The sequence below is a fragment of the Coturnix japonica genome, chromosome 12 (genome assembly GCF_054131305.1).
Source record: "Coturnix japonica strain WE chromosome 12, WE-NBRP24, whole genome shotgun sequence".
Classification (NCBI taxonomy): domain Eukaryota; kingdom Metazoa; phylum Chordata; class Aves; order Galliformes; family Phasianidae; genus Coturnix; species Coturnix japonica.
Genome location: NC_140674.1, coordinates 6,912,784 through 6,924,830, shown reverse-complemented (window position 1 = coordinate 6,924,830; position 12,047 = coordinate 6,912,784).

Sequence of the window (12,047 nt, the reverse complement as noted above, 5' to 3'; positions counted from 1 at the left end):
TCCTCAGTGTTCAGACTTGAGATTCAAGGCATGGATTGTAACTGCTTTTGTAATTAAACATTATTAGATATTGTTTCTTTTTAACAGCAGGTATTTGATATGAAGTCTGTTGTCCGAATTTCCCTGTAAATCATTCAGCATAAATATCTATAGGTTTTGTTTGCAGTTTATGCTGCGTTCTGGCCTAGCCTTCCCCAGTGTGTTCTTAAACTGAATCCTTAGCAGTCTGTGGTGCAAACTTGATGTCACCGATTCCATTATTTCAGCTGTTCAGAAGTATTTCATAATTCGCATTAAAACAGCGTGTGTATCATTACTTCCATTTCTTCTTTTTTCTTCAGTAGGTGTTAATCTCAGTTGACCTGCCTTGATCTGCTTCTGAGACTTTTAGCATGAAGGTCACCCAAACTTAGAGGTGGTCGGTCTGCTGGAATTACTGCAGGCAACCCATGTGCTTATGCCTGGCACATCTGGAATGAAATCTATTATTGATGTAATGGTAACTGTCTGCAAATTGATCTTTCAGTCAAGCTCTCAGAGAGGCAAATGGGCAAGGTAGAACTCAGGTTAAGTGCATGGGGATGTTTTGACATCCATGTTACTATATTACCCTTTCTACTTGAATGGTTAAGCTTGCCCTGGACAGAAGGTGTATATGTAAAGTAAAGGTATGTGAAATCCTATCTGAGTTATGGCATGGTGTTAACACAGATGTGGTTAGCTGTAGGTGCAGCCTAAAAGCATGTGAAGCTTAGTAAAGATCTCTCACACTTAAGGCCCGTGAAACTGATAATACACTTAAAAATTAAAAGATACTTCCAAAGGCAAATACTCCTCAGTTCTCCTAGGTGTAGTTGCCAGCCACTGTGCTTTAGGCTGTCTCAGCATGATTAGCATCTGTCAAAGGCAGGAAGTGCTGGGACAGAAGTCTAGTGCTTATGAACAAATTGGCACACACACAAAAAAAAGCAGTGTATTAAACTAGGGAAGAAATACTCGGCTGTTTAAAATGTAGTACTGTATGGGATACTCCTAGTACTGATTTCACTAATGTGAATGTACTTGCTACTGTTGGACTTGTGTGAAGTGAACTAGCTTTTAAAGACAGGCTCCGGGTGGTGAGTCTTCATGCTACTTCTGTGTGTGTTTCTACCTAAGGGAGCATTTCCTACCGTAACTGTAGTGGTTTAGAAGTTGGTAGCTTTTTCTAATCTTGCTCCCATGGCAGATGCTTAGGATGGGACGGACCACTGAGGGTGTGACTCCTAAAATTATTGTAATTAATTAATTCCAATCAGTCTGTTCTGAGGATTGAGCATCCATCTAAATTTCTGGGAAAAAAAAGGCATGTTAGGTGCAGATATTTTAAGGAATTTGGCCATTTGCAACTGCTGCTATCTAATTAGGGACCAGATAAGGCACTACCGATATTAAAAAAGGAAAACAAATGAGGAAACTACAGGTTTATGCATCTGTAGCAAGTAGAGCTGCAAATACACCCCTCTTCTGCATAATTTTATACATAAAGGTAAGTGTACAGCGAGCAAGAACTGATCATCCTGAAATAAATTAATGATTGCTTGTGGTAATACACATTTTAAATGGGGGGAAAAAAAGATTCAGAAAATCCATTCCATAAGGATTTTCTGGAAGTATCTGATGTGGATCTACAGAGAAAAAAATCTCTGTTATTTCCAGCCTGGATAAGGTGTTTTCTCATGAGGAAGTTTTCTGGTGGGCACTGTTGGATTGGTGGTGAATAGCACCAAGTATTGGATGTAGTCTCTAGAAAATTTCTACAGCAGTCAAACTTGGTAATTTATTTGTGTCTGTCAGTGCTTCGTACAGGAAAAATTTGGCTGTGTATACTCAGGGAAGGTTTTTGTTAAAATTATTGGGAGCCTTGTAGGTACGGGTACTGAAGGAAGAATACATCTCTTGGGAAATCGTTCACCTGCTTGTCTGGAATACCCTTTGAGGAGGGAGTGAATGATTGAATTGACCTCATTGCAGCCTTTCAATACCTGAAGGGAACTTACTCCCAGGAGGGGAGTAAACTCTTGGAAAGGGTTGACAATAGCAGGACTAGGGGAAATGGTTTTAAGTTAAAAGAGGGAAGATTTAGGTTGGATGTTAGGGGGAAGCTCTTTACTAGGAGAGTGGTTAGGCCCTGGAACAGGCTGCCCAGGGAGGTTGTGGATGCCCCGTCCTTGGAGGTGTTCAAGACCAGGTTGGACGGGGCCCTTGGCAACCTGATCTAGTAAAGGTGTATGTTTGGTGGTCCTGCCAGGCAGGGGGGTTGGAACTACATGATCCTTGAGGTCCCTTCCAACCCGGGTAATTCTGTGATTCTGTGAAAAAGAACAATTGTTCTTACTGAGAAAGCCCAGTAGGTGTGAGTCTCTTTGCAGAGATGAGACAACTCTGCAAGGAATTCTACTGAAAATCATCATGGATTTCCCTTGGCACATTCCTTTCTTTCAGCTGTATCCAACAGCAAGGTCTTCTGGGGAAAAAATAGAGGTTTCCTTCATCATCCTCTGGAAAAAGAGATCTATTGTGATGTCCATCTGCAGTCTACAAATACTGTCTCCTACTTGAATTCTCATTGATGTATTAATAACTTCTTAACCTCTGGCTGCTAAAGGCAGGTAAGCGTAGTCTTTTTCTCTCAGGTTGGCCGATTTTCATGGTGTATCTTCTCAAGTGCTTTCACTCTGTCATTCCTTGAGATGCTTGTTCCCCTTCTGTGTCTTTTATAACTTAGCATCAGTACAAGTTTAGAGTTCACATTATTATTGCCTGCCACTACAACTGCTTCCTGGCTTTCATAGTGTTTGAATGACTTGCAAGTTGCTGTGGGGAATTCCTGCTGGATCTGTGCTGGTTCCATTTATAGGTTTTGGGAATATGGTTTGAATTTCTTGCAACAAAAAGGATCTATTATCATTCACATGTTTTCCTAAGAGACTAGTTGAGGGAAAATACTGGAAAATAACAAGCATTCAGCTACACTTATAGGGTGGTCCGATATTATTCCCTAATTCACTCAGGCAACGGACAGGCATTTAAAGTTCTTTCTTTGCTATACTAAAAATCACAAAACCAGTATAACAATATTGACCTTTCCCCATTAGAGGAAAGAATATCTGCCATAGTCCCTGTTATTATTGAGTGGACTGTTGCCAAGTCTTTATAGCTGGGATATAAATGGAATATTACCTTTTGAGCAATAGCAGCTTAGAGCTGTTGAAACCACACACGTACCTTAACCACACAGGGGTGAACCAGTTTGAGTTTTCAGGTTCTCTTGCAATTCTCTCATAGCTCAGTTCAGCTGGACCTATATTCCCATCACCTTTCCCAATATAGTTTCTTTATGGCAGTATAGGGATGCTGGAGTAGTCATCCGGTATTTTCTGATCTGATCTGAGCTTTTCACTTAAGGGAAAATAGCCCCCATTCCAGAAAAGGGATGCAGAATTAATTTGGGAGGGATGGGATTTCTAGAGTTGGCAGATACGAAAAGGTAAGTAGAAAGCGTAAGGCGTTAGCTTAAAAGGAAAGCTCAGAAGTCATAACTAGAGCCCCTGAATGTCTCAGGAAAGATAAATGATGGAGAAACTTGGCAATATGTGGTGGCAGTACTTGCCAAGCTTTCTGTTCCTTCCTCGAGATGAAACAACATTAGGATTTGGAGCTGTAAATGCCTTCTGAAATGGTTTAGGTGAAGAGATACACTGTAAAAGTATAATACTCCCATATATACATGTATGTATCTTAATGCAACTATGTCAAGCCTTTCTGGTTTGTGTGTGCTGGAAAACTAGTAGAGGAGCTTTCCCAGTGTCTGGTTTCTTCTTAGCCATATGGCAGAATGCAACTTGGATGGGATATAAGGCTGTAGCAATTCCCAGGCCTGTTTGCACGCTCAGTGTAGCTCCTCTTTGCTGAAGTCAGGTACAAAAGTTGAAGAAAGGGGGTGGATTCCAGCTGTTAATGAGGAACAAGAACTTTTCTGCCTAGTTTTCCTCCTGTCCTGATTTTGGCTGGGAGAAAGTTTCCTTCTTAGAGGCTTGTATGATAACGTGTTTTGGATTTAGAAGAGTAATACTGATAATACACAGCTTTAGTTGCTGCAGAGCAGCGCACACAGGGCCAACGTTTTGCCTCTTGCTGTTACAGAGGAACTGTAGCTGAATGCCCAAGCATTTTATTTTGCAAAGCATCTGGAAACTTTTCTCTGCTTGTATCCACAAATGCCTTAGTGTGGGACAGGAACATATAGGTTGATCCTGAAATTCAGCATTCATTTTTACAGATTCCTTAAGGAGCTTGGTTTAGAATAAAGTAGGAAATAAAAATGTGAGGAATAACTGCAGCTATCCTTGGTAATATAGGCAGTGTCCTCCTGGCTTGTTGTTTGTTTTGCTTTACAAATAAGAAAATGTGAAGAGCACTCATGGAAGAGAAAAAGAATCTTGGATTCATATTCCTTCTCTGTCTAGAAGATTCTGGCCTTTCAGAAGTGTGAGACAGGCTGTTCCTGGCTCAGATTTACATTTCTTGCTTCTTTTGTTGTTGTTTTGTTAGTATGAATTACAGCTGTAAAGAATTTGTGACACTTGGAGGAAAGGAAGGAGCAAAACAGAGGTATTTTTTGGCTGGTTCTGGCCTCTGTTCTCATATCACTGACTAAAATGGGAAACAAGGCGCACAATTGTGGTTTTTCTCCAAAAAAGCGATTTGTCTTTTGTTTATTTTCCTTATGTACGTTCTTTGACTTCTATTCTCCAAGTTGATTTTTTTTTCCTATTTGTTCTCTACACAACAGCTCCACTTCAGCACTGGAAGTACAGACTCTCTACCAAGTAGGTTTATATGCGTTTAAATTTCATTCAGTAAAGGAGAGCCCTGGATTTGCCATGCCATTTCTTGTGGCCCAGGAGCAGCCTGCCTTGCTTGAGGTTCTTTGAGAGAAACCAGCTTGTCCTCCAGATGAGCTCTTTTCTGTGGTCTCCTTGACAAATGGTGTTCCCTATGCCGAAGGTTTGGAGGTTAAGAAAATAGTAAGAATGACAGATGTTCTTTTATCTTACATAGACCTTCATTTATTCTCTTCCTCACATCACGTATTGATTTTTGTGATAGCAATTGCTGCAGCTTGCAGAGGTGCAATTACATCTCTTTCCACCTTTATAGAACAATTACTGGGCATCCCCAAAGAGGAAAAGTCTCAAACTACCCGTGGTCAAAAAACATTATGATGTTGCTGCAGTTCAAGAACACAACTTTTGACATAGCAGTTAACTCTCCTGTGAGCCCAAAGCTCAAACAGGAATTTTGTAACCCATGAGAGCCTTCCTGAAGTCTCACTGAGGTCAGTGTTGGTTGCTCAACTCTGTATTATGTATGTGACAGATACTTTACAAGCAGCCACTGTTAATGCAGAATGTTTTAGGTTTCTAATAATAGATGCAAATTGATTTTTCTGGCAACTCTTAAGTTAGGTAAATGGTGTAGTTAGACATTCTTTTAGCTTCCACTTGGTTAATTTTCAAAGACTTAGGAGGCTTAGTGGGAAGAAAAGTGTTTTCACCTGTAATATCTGATATTATTTGGTTTCCTAATCCGAAGCGTTTAAGTGGTTTGCTGTGAAAAAGCAGCGTATCTGCAGGAGTCTATGAGGGACTAGTGAAAAGATGGCTATTTTTGTAAATGGTCATTCTGAACTTTCGACTCCAAAACTGAGGCTTGTTCCTGACCTTGGGATTTCTAGTCCCTGGCTTCATTGTGATCAAGAATATTGGAAACAGAGCTGTATGAAACTACCAATTTTCACTTAATGTGAAAACTGATAGTTTTTGCAATCATGTGAAAATCTGATCCAGTGTATGGTTTGCTCTTTCTGCCAGGCAACATTTACTGCTGGTGTAAATGAAGTTCTCCCTCTGGGCAAAATGGTAAATTTGTTCAGGCGCAAATATGACTTTTCATGGAGAAATCTTACCCTCCTTTTATCAGAAGCAGCTTTTTATACAAAAATGTGGCTTTCTGCACTATTTTTCTAGTCAGAAGGATTTTTTTGTGCAGAAACAGTAGTATGGTCTTATGGGAATTGCATACCAGGTAAAGTAATTCCAGTCATTGTTCTCTAAGCACCATTTCCACCCACTGACACATGCCTACACTTCCACTTTTCCAGGTTAGTAGGAAGTCAGCAAGACGGCATTAACAGGAGCAAAATTACATTAAAAGGTTGTCAAAAAGATTAATTCGCTATTTCCTTATTTACAGGCAACCAGAAATCTCCTAATCTGAGCGTAACTTATGTGACAGAATAAGAAGCACAAGGCTGTCTCAGAAAAGCATTTGGGAAGTGAAAGACAGTGATAGTATCTTATTTTCAGTGTAACCCGCAGCACAGGTAGGGTCACAAAACAATAAGTAATGAATGTGTCCTAACACAGAATTAGCACAAGTTCACTTCTATAAACAGCATCTTTCCTGTTACACAGAACTGCAAGTGTTTGAGCTTTCTTGTATTTCCCCTCAGTATGTGAAACCTATGGGGAATTTAGAGTGACTGAGAGTAAGGAGTTTTACATATAAATCAAAGCTCAAGTTCTTAGAGTAGGACTTTAACTAGTTATTGAGCACTTTATAATGGCGGGTTTAGTCCCTCCATTATATAGTTTAGTTTTATTCATACTTCTGATGAGGTTGATAGTCACAACAGCTTAACTCCCCCTACTTGGTTTAAAGATAATCAACAACTAGTAATGTGTCCCTTAACAGTGAGTTTTGGAACAAACCAAGTGAACTACCTGTCCTACTTGGTGCTAAATTCATTTTCAGAGCCATCTGTCTTAAATATCCTTGCTTTCAGTGAAAAGAGGTAAGTTAATGTAATTGTTCCACTTGCAAGCATGTTTCAGACTGGTAATTTTAACTAAGACAACAAAGACTAAGAAGTGGAAGAACTTAATAGCTGTTACATGCCACGAAATTAGTCCTGACTAATTAATAACAATGCAAGACCAAAAGGGGATTCTGCTTAGATTAAATCCAAGTACTTCTTGTAATAGGAATTTGTGACATGTAATACCATTCATAAATCAATCATCCCTCATCTTTAGACTAATTAGGTTACTTGTTCTACTGGGAGGTTGCCTCGAAACCTCCCTTTCTTGTTTAGAAGTAGTGCTCTGATTTAGTGTTAGTCTGTATAAGTCAATGCAACCAGTAGGAGATAGTGCAGACAGCCATGTGAAGGGTTGCTCTTGCCATGTGGTGTTTGTATCTGAAACAAGTGGTTTCCTTAATTTCCGGCTTTTCTCGTTTCTACTTTACAGTACTCTGGAGGAAGATCTGATGTGTGGGAAAGTGACACAGGTTTCCTTGTTCTTTGATGTGAATGTTAAGAATGCTGTCTTTTTAATGCTTTCTTTTTTTAATAATCATTCATAAAAACAGTCAGAATAATGAGTCAGCTATTACGTCTTGTAATGAAGTGGCTCAGCTTTTGTGCATCTTCAGCAATTAGTTCAGACTGACACTTGGCTCATTTTTGCTGTATCCTCTGTCAGAATTGCTGGTTTGCAGCAGCAATGTAGAAGCTGTAGAAGCTTTTCTATTAATATTAGGTACTAAATTTCCTATTGACTATTCATGAAACGAGAATGCTATTGAAAAGTAACCTTGTAAAAATTCTATTTGCGTCCTTTTGTAGGCCTCATTCTGCAATCCCACCTTTCTTGGGTCAGTCTTGTTTATTTGATTCAGGAGCACTAATGGGTGGAGATGCTTACACTATAACCAACTGCTGTACAGTATCTTTGTACTCCTTTTGGTAGCATGAGCTGAGAATATCCTAATGTGAGCATCAAACGCTGCAGCATGTTTTTTCCTTCCTCATTGCTGTATGCATCTGCTTCTGCAACGCTGGGTAAATCTGTTATCCTGGTAGTATTACCCAGTGCCTGACCTTCCAGGCTGCTGTGGTTCTGTTGTTGAGAAGTTACAAGAGCTGGAGTTGTGCCATGTACATCAGTGTCTGACTAGTAAATCATGTTGTCATCCCTGTAGAAATTAGCCAAATGTGTAAACTGAGATGGAGTCAACTGATGGGTGTGATAATAGAAGAACTCGATGACAACCAGCCTGCATTACAAATTTCAACACTGCCATTGAAAAGCTGGTTTTATGCTCCTGTTGTTTTCCTGAGAAAGTTCTCCCCTTCCCATTATTTGCTGCTGTGAACTGCATTGTCTGTAAAGCCTGGCTGGAAGATTATGCAATACTGCTTCCAAATCTTAGTGGGAAGGCTAACTCTCTTCCTTAATTTTAGAGAAGTTATAAGGATTTTTATTAATAGAACCTTCTGAAACGGTTTTAGTTTGTGTTATGATATGAAAAACTGCTTTCGCCACAAAGCAAAATGAAGAACAGGCTTTTTAAAATTGCTGCACAGAAATCAAATGGAACTGAAATGAAAATGTAAGTAGATTCAGATAGCATACAAAAAAAAGCATATATATATATATAATGTTTAAAATCAAGCATGTTGCTCTGAAGGAGAGCTGCAGATTCAGTGTTGGTATTATTTTATCAATGGTGGGTTGTCATGCCCTTGGCAGTAATGAAGGGGCAGGAACTATAGATTGAAGGAAATGGAAATTTTACTTTCTTGCTCAAGTGTCTGATGTTTTCCATCTCTCTTTTCAGACTCGGAGGCTGTAAGACAGCTTTTCACGCAGCCCTGACTGCATTCTCGTCTGGGATGGAAGCACCTGGAACAGACTGTTTCACCTGGCCTGGGAGCAGCTGCACAGCCTCAGTGCTGTGTTTGGCTCTGCTTCTTGCCAGGCAGTTGGAAGGGATTATTCCCCAGCCTGGTTCTTCTGCTTATTACCATGCTCTGCTGGAGGCAATTTTCTTCATAGGTGTGCTGGCATCTGTGTCTACACGAAGCTGCTCTCAAACATAAATCCTTCCCAATAACTAGATTGACATAAAATGTTTTTATGGTATGGATTAATCTAAAAGCCTGGAGCTGGATGCTTAAATTCCTTTTGTCCTTGAAAGTCTCCCCTTTCATTTTGCCAGTGCCCAACAGCATGTGAGCCCAGAAGGGCCCTCAGCTCATTTTGAGATACTTAATGGAAGAACAAACTTTACAAAGTGAGAACATTATAATTTACCAGCCTGTTTTGCAATGCAAAACTCACAGTGAAGTTGAGTCAAAGGCTTGGCAATGCTAATTGATTATTTGATATATTCTAGCTAATGTTGTTATGCTGCCAAAGATGTGCATTTCTCTTCCCCCCCCCCCCCCCTTTTTCTCATTGTGAGGATAAACTGAAACATTATTTTTCTTGACTTTTTATGCGTACTAACTTTTATTTTGTGAAGCCGAGTCTTTCCCCCCCACTTTCTCAGCAGATTTGGAAATGGCACATTATATCTCTGCAGTTGAATCTAGAAGTGCATTTTGTATCAGATTTATTATAGTTTTCAAACAAAGGATATTAAAATATTTTTGTTAATACAAGAGAGCTTGGATACCAATATGAAAGTATGATTCCTCATCTCTGTGAGGCTTGGAGTGTGGTGATACAAAATGAGTATTAGATTGCTAAAGGTGCCTTTAGTTCACTGCTTTTGCAAAGCATTTCAGATCCTCTAAGATTGCTGGCAAGTCATTTAATCTTTGAAAATTTTCTGTACGTAAATGATCATTTTGTAATTCAAACAGGTGCCAAGAAGACAAACCCTGGGATTCAGGCACTTGTATCAGAGTAAAGCAAATAGCCTACAAATGTAAGTCCGAGCACTCTGCAGTACCAACCCTACCCAACTCAGTGTGGTTTTCTGTGTGCAATTGCTAAGTGAAGATTGATACTCTCTTCGTTTATGTTGGTGAGAAACTTGCTGTTGATGTAAGAGTTGGGGAATTCATAGGGTGTGACAATTTATAAGGCACTAACACAAAATAAAACAGTTATGTCTCCTTGTTTCAATACCCCAAATTAAGCAGCTTTTAGTACAAGCTTCTTTTTTGGGTACAACTCATGGATATCCCATCTGGTGCTGTGATTTCATCGTCTCTAGGAATCAAAGCATATTTCAGTCTGGCTCAGAGGCTGAGAAGGAAAACCCAGGCTGTTACAGTCAGTGTTTTCGTTTCGTAAATAGCACTGTTCCTTCTGTTCCAGCTGTTTTTGGTGAAAAAGTATATTTATGGGCAGTATATTTAATCAAACACCATTAACTACTTAGTTTCCTGATGGTATGTTGTCCCACAATATCACTTGTATTGGGATCTTCACAGGGTGTCAGTAACTGACTGGAACTCCATGAGGAGACCCAGTACAGCTTGCAAGCCAAATCATTCTGTGAAAGACGGCAAGAGGCCCCTGCTAATCAAATTTCCAGCTTTTGTTATAACTGCCAAATGGATTTGTCCAATTAGTCTTACATCCAGGTACTGACTAGCCCCTGTGTTAAGCTTTCGGGGTTTCAGGAGATCACAGATGAGAACAACATGTGTGAGGCACTGTTTTTTTGTGTACCTCTTGTGCTAAATGCCAGTGGCAACAGAGCACAACAGCCTAGGAGCTGTAAGCAAGGGCGGGTTGTCCAGCAGGATCTGAGAATTTAAGTTCTCAACAGAACAGGTACTGATGTCTAACATACTCTTAGTGTGGAGACAGCTTACAATTACCATTTAAAAGCAGTCCCATAGTTCAGCTAAAGCAAACCATAATTTATTGAAATAGAGCTGTTTCCACAAACACAAGATGTTTATATTTGTTCTATGGAGATGTAAAGCCAGCAGGAGGTCCCTTTGGGCTAAATTTGAGATCTTCAAAAAGGTCTCATGACTAATGCATCTCTAAAAATGTATGAATAATCAATCTGCCAGCTCTTTAGCAGAGCTTTTGCTGCTGTCTCCATAGTGATCCTGACAATCGCAGCAAATGGAACTGGTCAGTCAGAGAGGTAATTGAGGCATTAAACTGTTGTACCCCAGGAAATCTAAAATCTGTCATAGCTGCATCCTTATTGGCTGAACTTAATGAAGCAGAAAGGCTATTGAAATAAATAGCTTTAAAGCTATTCTGGAAAGGAGAACTAAAGGAGAGCTGGGGGGGGGGGGAAATTGTTAAAGATATGACAATGGAAGCTGGCAAAGCTATACTGGAAGCACAGATTTAGGTAGAATATTTCAGCAAATGGATACATGAGAGAGTCCTGTCAATGCCGGGATGGAGAGAGAACAGGATTTCTGTAGACAAGAAGATGCAGTCAGATCTCATCTGTTTTTGTGCATTTCAGTGATCCAGTGGCAGTCAAAAACATGACAGGAATTTAGCTCAGTCTGATATTCTCTGGTCTAGGGAAGGAAAGAACAGGTTTTCTATTGGTTTCACTGGGTTTTGGATTTCCCTGTCTTATGGCTTCTGAACGATAAATATGCACAGTATGTTTGACTTCACTTTACATGGAATTTGGAAATCCATCTTCCTAAGAGTGCTTGTAGTACAGTATGGATGCTATTTTGGAATTTGTTACAGCACAAATTGAAGAAAACTAGAGTTACTGATATTTAAATGGTAAATTAACTGAATGGGCATCTTGCCAGGAGGGATTCACCATTGCTTACACTTAGGTTCCTGGTGTCATGGGTTCTTTGCATGTTTTTATGTTAGGAAGTTGAGGTGACTTATGATTAAGCCATCACTAACCATTGCTACTGTATCCTCTGCACTGATGTCAGCACTGATGTGTACATGTACTGATTAAAAACACTGAAAGTACAAACTCAGAACAGCAATCTGCTATATGCAAAAGATGAGACATTTTCTTTGGGTCCTTTCAGGTCACTTGGCAGTTACAAACTCTAACATCTTCCTCTCCATCTCTGTGACAAATTTTCCATTGCAGTGTACATATCAATATCTAATGGAGGCTGGTAAATAAATTGAAAGGCTTCTGTACAGTAGATATTATCCAATCCATGCACCAAGGGGTGAGTGTCCATT